The sequence below is a fragment of the Siphateles boraxobius genome, unplaced genomic scaffold (genome assembly GCF_051911475.1).
Source record: "Siphateles boraxobius isolate OS27281-9 unplaced genomic scaffold, OSU_SipBor_1 7, whole genome shotgun sequence".
Taxonomy (NCBI): domain Eukaryota; kingdom Metazoa; phylum Chordata; class Actinopteri; order Cypriniformes; family Leuciscidae; genus Siphateles; species Siphateles boraxobius.
In genome coordinates this window covers 38,909,002-38,919,331 of record NW_027509197.1, presented here as the reverse complement: position 1 = coordinate 38,919,331, position 10,330 = coordinate 38,909,002, and positions in this window count along the sequence as shown.

Sequence of the window (10,330 nt, the reverse complement as noted above, 5' to 3'; positions counted from 1 at the left end):
GTTGCTTTCCGATCGTCAAGTGGTTTATCTCCAGAAAAAAAGAAGAGCGTGATAAACCGTCATGTCCGCAAGACTTTAAGCATCTACCACTGTTAAAACAGCTACATAAAGCTCCGCCTAAACGCCGCCGTCTTATTTTACAATCGGCGTCCGACGAATGCATTTTAACACTCTGTGAAGTGGTGCTCAACATCCTCTATGATACAATTCCGGTCAGTACCGGAAGTACCGAAAGCTGAAAAAGAGAAAAGCTGACATTAAATGTGTAGCCAATAAAAAATTTGGTATATTGGCCAAGAAGCGTCTTTAACCAGGGAGGCGGGTTACTTCTTCCACTCCTAAGCGTCGCCGTCCCCTTCATTTCAAGTTTAATAGCTGCTAGACGGGGCTGATGATGGAGTATGCTGAGAAAATTTATTTAGTACCGCAGCAACAGCTGGAAAAGTGGAAATCTGGAAATGGGCGTGAGAATATTCAACAGGTCGTAGAGAATGATCTGGATGCATCCATAAGAGATATTTTACTCAGGAACGATTTGGATCAACATGAAAAGGCCAAGCGTTACACAAATATCCTAACCAGGTTTTTAACAATTGTTAAACAAGGCGATCGGGAGAACAGTATGTTAACGTTGGCATTACCCTATCCGACCGGGCTGATAAAGAAAAACTCCTAACCGCTAATGTTGACGATGCTGGAACTGCTGAAGAGGTTGTGGGCGAAGTTCTGAAGAATGTGCTGTCGAGAAGCGTGAAAAACAGCAGATACATATTAGACAAAATGTCTAAAGCTAAAGGAATAAGCTCTTGGACTGAGTTGGGAGAGTTTGTGTTCAGGGGTAAAGCCGTACAAGGGTCACATATGGTTGATTTGCTAAAAATTGTTATGGCCCCTCATAAGGTTAGTGATGATCAAAGACCTATAGGATGGTCAGAGTTTCTAAAGGCTTTTGCCGAAACATCCCTTTTTCTACGGTACCGAATCATCATGTTAGACATATGATTAATTTGCTAAAGAGTAAACCTGCTACGTCTACACCCGTCCATATTCAGCCTTCTAAAAAAGCCCGAAGATATTCACACGCATCAGCTCAACAATGACTAGAATTTTAATACGACTATATATTACGATACATCATTGTGTATGTGTATCATATGATTTTTATCTGAAATAAAAAAGATCACAATTTATGGATTTTTAAGATTTTTTTATTGTATTCAATCAAATACATTGATTAGTCAATCATGATTCAATGAATTAATACACGTTTGCACACAATGAATACACAAAAACATTTTTTCATTACATCCATTCAGACTTAATCTCTGCACAAAGAGCGTCACCATTTTATCATTTTTAATATAATCATGAGTATACAGGTTCATCACATTGTGATAGTCTCGACCCTTGACTAGATGATATAGAAAAAACACACAGTGCTGTCCGCAAGTATCTGATGAAAAATCCTGCACACGTCTGTCTGAATATAGCACATTGACATCGTTGCTTCCTAGGAAGTTTTTCATGGTGGGCGGAAAATGTTCGCTGGTGGGAGGGTTGCCGAAACTGTCGGAAAAACACGCCAGGCCATCTTGAGCCAAATAAACAGCCAACCAATGTTCACCCGGTAGGTGGGCCGGGTCCGTGTTAACTATACACATCAACGGTAAGATCCTTAAAGATTTTTTATGTAGTTGATCGCTCGGGAGAACTCAGAGAAAATGAGTGTTGCATGTGATTTTATCCATGATTCCTGCGAGCTGTACCGTATTCATTTCAGTAGTAATCGATTAGGACCTGTCTACCGTTAGACATTTCAATGATACTGTCTAACACTACGTAAATGATCAGGTTAATAGTATGTGGTAGCAGTTGTCTGAACCGGGCTTCGAGTCTGATATTCCCGGACATGACGAGGGATATATGTTGACCGCAGTCTTCATCAGGCATGAGGTTAAAGGCGTAAAGCGTGTACCCATTCAGGAAACTACTCCTGTCTATAGAGAGTGCCTGGTTCTTAAGGTGTCTTCCGGTCGTCATTGCAAGCCGATAAAATTTGCATCGGCTAACCCAGCTTCAAAACTCGGTTGTAGAGGTTTGGCAGGGAATTGTTGTCCGTCAACGTAGACCGCTAGGAACTCCAAATCGCAATGTTTAAACGCAAATGTGTTTTTATCGTAGGCCCCTGTGAATGCATCGTTATCGACCATGGCCAGGACGATAGATTTTGGTAGCGTTCCTAAAAACAGATTTTCTTTATTTGAAACGCGGGTGGCGGCAGGTATGGAGAAATTTTTTAGACAAACCCGAACTATGGGGTACTTGGCGGTAGTCGAAAACAGCGCCTGGGCATGCCCCAGTCTCACTGAGGGTTATACAGAAACTTTCTTAACATACAGGGATGCTGACACAATATTTAATTTATAAGCCACGTCAACACACCTCAACAGACAGAATTCGTCTTTACCTCGGTTCATATGTATTTTGATGGATTTTAATTTGACCGGTGGTGTCTTTGTAAAACAGACCGGCTGAGAATAGTGATTCCAGTGCATCTTTACTGTAGTTGATCAGGCTCTCTATGATTACTTCTTAAGGGTACGTGCTCGAACTCTGGGATATCATTTGATCGCCGAGGCTCACATCAGCTTGTGAAAATATAGTGGCTCCGGGGTAGTTTATTAGAGCTACCCTTGCAGGGTCTGCGATGTCTGCTCCGTCAGGCCTCGTGATTTTAAGTTGTAGATATAATAATGTATTATTTAGATCCACATAATCTTCACCATTCCCAGCTATGAAAAACTCCAGTTTAAATACCAGTTCTAAAAACCAGTTTTTCTCAAATAACCGTTTGTGTCAGCGGGACAGTAAATAAGTCCAACTCAGACTTAATACATTCTCCCAACATACGATGCAGTAATGCCATGTTAGAAAATGTTTTTTATGGATCTCTTAGCCCTTGCTTTTCGACTTTCAGACTTCTTATGCTTTCCTCGTACGACTGATCGCTTCTTTGACACCCGCTTTGTTTTCTTCTTTACCCGATGACCACGCCTCCTGACACCCGGTGGTTTAGACATTCTCTTACGAGCCATGACCATCAGGCCGGATCCGTCTTGAGCTCTAGTATTATCAGCATACGATCTCGACAAGGCGTTTGAGACAACATCGGATACTATATTTTTGGCAGCAGATTTTAGGTGGGGTTTCGCAATACTAAATCATCTTTTTAGTAGCGATATGGCCATCCTAAACAGACCTCTGAAAGATCTCCTAGACCGGCTCCATACATAACCCCACCCCCTGAATATCCTGGTAGACTTCCACCGGCCTGATTTTGGTAATAATTAACATATTCAGCAGCATTCGTTTCGCGAGGGTTATAATAATAGCTAATTTTAAAGAATAGTATGATTCGCCGGCTTAAAGTGTAGTTTTGCGATGACTTTCCTTTAAGAAAACGGTATTTCATGGTTTTGGTCGTCCTTTAGCTCTATGGTGATGTCGGTGATGTGTTCCTTATTGATTAATGCGTAATGGGGACGGTCATATCTAACACTGACTACTTCATGGTTTTCACCCGATATATGTACGCATCTCAAAAGGGGTACATACGAATCCCCGACTGACTGATATTGGAAAATGTTGGTGTAAACGTAGAATGTATAGAACCCCGCGTTGATATCGGCTTGATGAGGGGCATCCGTGATCACGCTTGTTGTAAAATCAGCTTTTTCATGGTACGTCAAACGGCCGAGAGCTTCACCCGCATTCATTCCTAAAATAGTGGCGAGTTTTCCGTAGAAGCTTATAGCAACATTAGGTTTCGTGACCAGAAACACATTGTTTTTCAAATTATCGTAATTTAATAAGGCCGTCAGAGCGATAACTTGTTTTATAGCACGGATCACCGCACGAATGTTCTCATAGTACCCCCCATACATAGTACCCCGCAACAAAGAAGCGTTGCATGGCAGTATAACATAGAAGCCGTGATCATCCATGGTAATCCTCCACGTGTTTGATCTCATCCAGCACGCGTTCACATGTTTTAATGTGTTTGTAAGTCCACCAGAGCTTTTTTATCAATGTAGCTATTAAATTTCGATGGCCATCCTAGCCATTTCACTAATACTAGTGTAGATCTCCCCCGTTTTTTCTAACCTTAAATCTTTTCCACCTTAAAAGATTTGTTTTTACTCACAATTATTTTTTGTAACTCTTTTTCATAAAAAACACTGTCGATAGTTTCACCGTCATAATCCAACAGTCTGTAGACGGGTGGTTGACGCGGAATACGTACTGATACGGTGAAAAATTCTTCTGTATAGTTCCCCAGCCGGCACACGACCGACCTTCAACGTTGAAATATGCTTGAAATAATGTCAGTTGTTGTTTCAACGTTGAAACAACGTTGAAATAACATCTAATGCTAAATGGTTGAAAAAGGTTAACAAAAGGTTTCTATCCAAGATGGCGCCGCAGACGGCTGCCTCGGTGTGGGGCTCTCCAGCGGTTTGTGTTGTTTTAGTTCGTTTGTTCTGCGTTTAGTCATCAGTTTCACCAAAGACAAACTACTGTACATTAGGAAACACACACCAGATAACTTTTCTACAGTTTTTGATTATTCTGACGTCTTGCAGGACATTCTCGTCGGAGGGGCAGCATTGTTGTTCAAACGCGCGGTCAGATGCAAATGCGGGAAGCGAGCCGGCGCGCTGGTTAAACTCCGCGAGCGCGGCCTGCGCACTGCACTCCCCAGTATTCTTCTCGCGAATCTCCGATCCCTTCCTAACAAAATGGAGGAACTTCTTCTCCTCACCCGCACTAACAAGGATTTTTTAAACTCTGCTGCTCTGTGCTTCACTTAAACCTGGCTGAGTGAAGCCATACCGGACAACGCAATACATTTGCCGGGCTTCCAGCTGTTCCGAGCGGATCGCATCGCGGAGCTAACGGGGAAAACAAGAGGTGCTGAAGAAGATGTGCTCTCCTAATTTAGAGCCACATTTCATAAACTGTAAACCTTTCTACTCAGGAGTTTTCCTCTTTCATTCTGGTGAATGTTTACATCCCTCCAGACGCGTGTGTGAGCGCGGCGCTACAACAGCTGGCTGAACAAATAGCTGAAACAGAACAAAGGTATCCTGACTCTCTTTTAATAATTCTTGGGGATTTTAACAAAGCAAATCTATCCTGTGAACTACCAAAATACAGACAGCACGTTACATGTCCCACCAGAGACAGTAATATACTGGACCACTGTTACACCACAATAAAAAATGCGTATCACTCCGTCTCACGAGCAGCTTTGGGGCTCTCTGATCACTGTTTGGTTAATCTCATACCGACCTAAAGCAGAAACTGAAATCAGCTAAACCTGTAATAAGGACTGTAAAAAGATGGACTAATGAAGCAGAGCAGAATCTACAGGCCTGCTTTGATTGCACTGATTGGACTGTTTTTGAAGCTGCTACCAACGATCTGGATGAGCTCACAGATACTGTAACATCATATATAAGTTTCTGTGAGGATACATGCATTCCTACCAGGACATTCTTATCATTTACTAATGATAAACCATGGTTTACTGGGAAACTCAAACACCTTTGTCATGCCAAAGAGGATGCCTACAGAAGTGGGGATAAAATCTTGTATAATCAGTATGGGTGTGGTTACAAGGAGAAAGGTGATCTTGACAGATGCCTCCAATCTAAGTTGAGGGGCCCTTTATGAGGGCAGGCCCATCTCTGGCCTTTGGTCAGGCCTGGAGAAGTGCCTACATGTAAACTGTCTAGAGATGAGAGCATTCGATCTAATGCTGTAAGCTGTTCTCCTGTACTTAAAAGGCCACCACGTCCTGGTCCTGACGGACAACATGGCAGTGGTGTCCTACATAAATCGCCAGGGTGGTCTCAGGTCAAGCAACCTGCACACCATGGGCAAAAACCTCATCTTATGCAACATGACATCATGACTTTGCGTAAACATACACGCCACTTTCAAGTCAAGTGGCGTGTTATCTATACGCATTTTGAGTTATCCGCGTGTATGTCCACGCCGAAATCTTTTGCGTGTATGTCTACGCCATTAAATGTCCGAGTGATTCCGCGTGTATGTGTACGCCGTTAAATGTCCGAGCGAAACGAAGCAAAATCTATATCTACATCTGTGGAGCGATATTTCTTTTCCTAGGATGGTAGGAGAACACTCATAAATGGTATTAACCCCAGTGACGGGTAGGTTTAGGGACGGGGTTGGGGTAGGTCATATATTTATATATACATAATACATTAATATAACGTTAAGTCAAAGGCGTTGATAAACACGCTGAAAAGCGGTTATGCGTGTTGATAGCACGCCAAAAATGGAAATACGAATTGGCGTGTCATACATACGCCATTTCATGAGATCAGTCTGTCTTATGGGCTCAGCATAACCTGCACTCCCTAAGGGCGGTGCATGTGCCAGGCATTCTGAACCAGGGTGCGGATATGTTATCCAGAGACAATGTTCCCCCAGGGGAATGGTCTCTTCACCCACAGACGCTTGCCCACGATTGACCGAGCCACTCGCTGTATGCATTCCTTCCGGTCACAATGTTACCACAGGTCATCGAACGGATCAAGGAGAGCAAGTGTGCAGTGCTACTAATAGCACCTCTCTGGAAGACCCAATTATGGTTCTCCGGGCTGGCACAGCTGCTGGAAACAGCCCCATGGCCGGTTCCGCTGAGAAGAGACCTCCTCACGCAGGCAAACCGATTAATTTGCCGTCCCTGTACCGACTTGTGGGCCCTTCATGTATGGTCCCTCAATGGATACCCGGGTGTCTCCCGGAAAGGGGTGCTGAAAACTATCACTGAGGCAAGAGCGGCACCAACTAGACGCCTCTACTTTCAGAAATGGGTGGTATTTTCTGGCTGGTGCGCTGCACGGAGCCTGGACCCCTATTCATGCGAAGTATCCAGTGTACTCACCTTCTTACAAAGGCTTTTGGGCGCGGGTCGTGCCCCCTCCACGCTCAAAGTGTATTTGGTGGCCATAACAGCTTCTCATGCTCTTGTGTCCTGTCAATCGCTAGGAAGAAACTGCCTTGTCATACGCTTCCTAAAAAGGGCAAGGAGGCTGAACCCTCCGCGACCTCCTTCTGTGGCTATCTGGGACATGTCCATGGTCCTGGAAGCACTGAAAGGGGCGCCATTCGAGCCGCTGCGGCCTGCAGACCTGAAGCATCTCTCGCTAAAAAACGCTCTCTTACGGGCGCTCGCCTCAGTCAAGAGTGGGCGATTTACAAGCGCTGTCAATAAGCGCTTCCTGCCTTGAGTTTGGGCCTAACGACTCCAGAGTCGTCCTTAAACCAAGGCATGGTTATGTTCCAAAAGTGCTCTCGACTCTGTTTAGAGCGCAGGTTATTTCACCAGCAGCTCTTGTTTACTCTGTCCCGTCAGGGCTCTCGGAGTTTATGTGGAGCGTTCAGTCTCATTCAGACAGTCAGAACAGCTCTTATGCTTTGGCGGCCGCACCAAGGGGCTCGCTGTGACAAGCAGAGATTATCGCATTGGATAATAGACGCTATCGCGCTGGCTTATGAGTCTAAGGGACTGCATTGCCCCTTAGGGGTCAGAGCTCATTCCACAAGAGGCATGGGCTTGGTCAAGTGGAACACCCATGGAAGATATTTGTGCGGCGGTCGGCTGGCCTCGCCGTCCACATTTATCAGATTTTATAATATGGAAGTTCCCGCTTTGCAAGCGAGAGGTCTTTCAGTGTAAGTGCAAGCACAAACCCCCCTAGGCCATAGGGCCCGATACATATCTGGTCCTGGCTAAACTCGGACTACGGTCCTTATATTTGTATACACACATTATAAGGACTTGGCCCTGTTAGGCCCATTTCCTTGCTTCCTATACGAGGCTCGTCAAATGACCGGTTTTCTATTGGGATTCATAACTTTACTCATCTATGGGCCTCAGGCATATTACTTCGGGCTACAGTATGGAGCGAAGTTAAGCACGCACGGCGTTTTGAAGTGGGTTCCCATAGTTATTGTTACATTGTTACAATGATCATTTCCAGCACACAGTTAAAAAATACCTAAAATATATTTTGAATAAAGTGCAAATAAACACACTTTAAAAAAATTGACTGAATTTTCACTTCAAGTATATTTTCTAAAATATATTTTTAGAAAATATACTAAAGTACAATTATTTTAAAGTGTGTTAAAAGTTGTATTGTGAAAATAGGTAAAAGCATGTGTAACGGTCATCAGCTGGAGTGCCCTTGAGATCCACCAGAGGGCACTCCACTTCAGATTATTGTTATTCCCTCACAAACTACATTTCCCATAACTCACTGCCCGGACTCATCATCACTGATCACATTCACCTCTATGTCATTACCTTGTTTAGCTCACCACTTATAAGCCTGGTTTTCACATTCACTCACTGTAAAGTTTTATATGTTGTGCTGCATTTCTCTGGTTCCATGCATTTTGGTTTTTGGACTCTCTGCCTGCCTCTGGATTACCCGTTTGCCTTGTTCCCAACAATGTGTGTTTTGTTTGTTTGGACTGCCTACCTGTGTTTTGACCTGTTCCTTGTACATTGAATTACGTGTCTGGATTGCTCCATTATCAAAAGCTGCATTTGGATCTCAACCTTCTTGTCTCGCAGTTCGTAACAGCATGGTGCTAATATAGCCTACTTTTAATTTATTTAAATATTTTAATTTTTTAAAATGTATCAATTTTAATTATCAATTTTTTGTTAGTATATTTGCAATGTACTATTGAAAAAAGGAATATATTTCAAATACAATAAAGCATACTAGGGTTATGACAGAATCTATTAGGCTATTTTCTGTTCTAGATAACACTTATTGAGTCCACTTTCTATCTGCCGTGCCAGACTGGAGAATGAGAGACGATCCTTCTGTCCTGGGTCTCCTATTAGACCGGATATTTGAAAGTCTTTCTGCTTTCTGTTGTGCATGGACTAATGTGCATGGCAGAAAACAATTCAGCTATTATTCCACTTTCTGGCATTTTTCTAACATCTCTCTTGATGTTATCTTTATTTTCCTCTCTCTGCCCTGGTTCAGAAGCATTAACTATGATTCCCATAAGCTGACTCATTTTATCATTAATTGTCAAAAGTTCAGCCATGCCATCCTCTAACTCATCTAGCTCAGTTCTCAGAAGATAGTTGGTAAGGCAGTTCAACAGGGACACATTTGTCTCATCCTCTTGTGTTAGATAAGAGGGACACTGAGTTTTGCCAGCTTTTCACATGAAAGTATGCATCATTTCTCACCAATTTCATCCTGAAGATATTTAAGCTCATCCATTTTTGACTGCCGTGTAGACTGGTTGTTGAGCGTGGTGTTTACCTGACTGACCTGACCTTGCGACTACTCGTGACAAAAGTGCACTCAAAGTGCACAAACTGCTCAATCAGTCTTTTCCTCCACACATCCTGAATGCAAGGCAAGGCAAGTTTATTTATATAGCACATTTCATACACAATGGTAATTCAAAGTGCTTTACATAGAAGAAATTAAAATAATCAAAAGAAATCAGAATAATTAAAACAGTTTAGAATAAAAGATAAAATACAGAAATAATCAAATGAAATCAGAGTAATTAAAACATAAAATAAAAAACAGTGCAAACACTCGGACGAACAGTGGCACAGTGCTCATTCAGTAAATGCACAGTTAAACAGATGTGTTTTGAGTCTGGATTTGAATGTGACTACTGTAGGAGCACATCTGATCTCTTCTGGAAGCTGGTTCCAGCGGCGGCTGGCATAGTAGCTAAAAGCAGACTCGCCATGCTTAGAGTGAACCCTTGGTATTTCTAGCTGATGTGATCCTAATGATCTGAGTGATCTGTTGGGTTTATATTCAGTGAGCATATCTGCAATGTATTGAGGTCCTAGGCCATTGAATGATTTATATACCAGTAATAATACTTTGAAATCCCTAACACTACTGCTCATCTATAATACTCTATCAATAATACTTTAAAATGCCTCACACTATACTGCTCATCTGGGTCACTGAGAAGGGGACGATGTTGGGAAACGGTTTCTGCCGGTAGTGTACGCTACTTTAAATTCACTATTCATTTCCACATGTGTTTCTGTATTACTAACATAATGTAACAGAATTCACCACAGTGGATCAGGACGGAAATAGCAAAAAGGCTTGAGGTGTGAGAAAAATAAAAAAAGGGTGTGGGATAAAATTTGGGATTTGTTATTTACTAAGTGCATTGTATGTTGTGTATGTTGACTAAAATTGTAGTGCGGAGTTTTGTGAGGTTA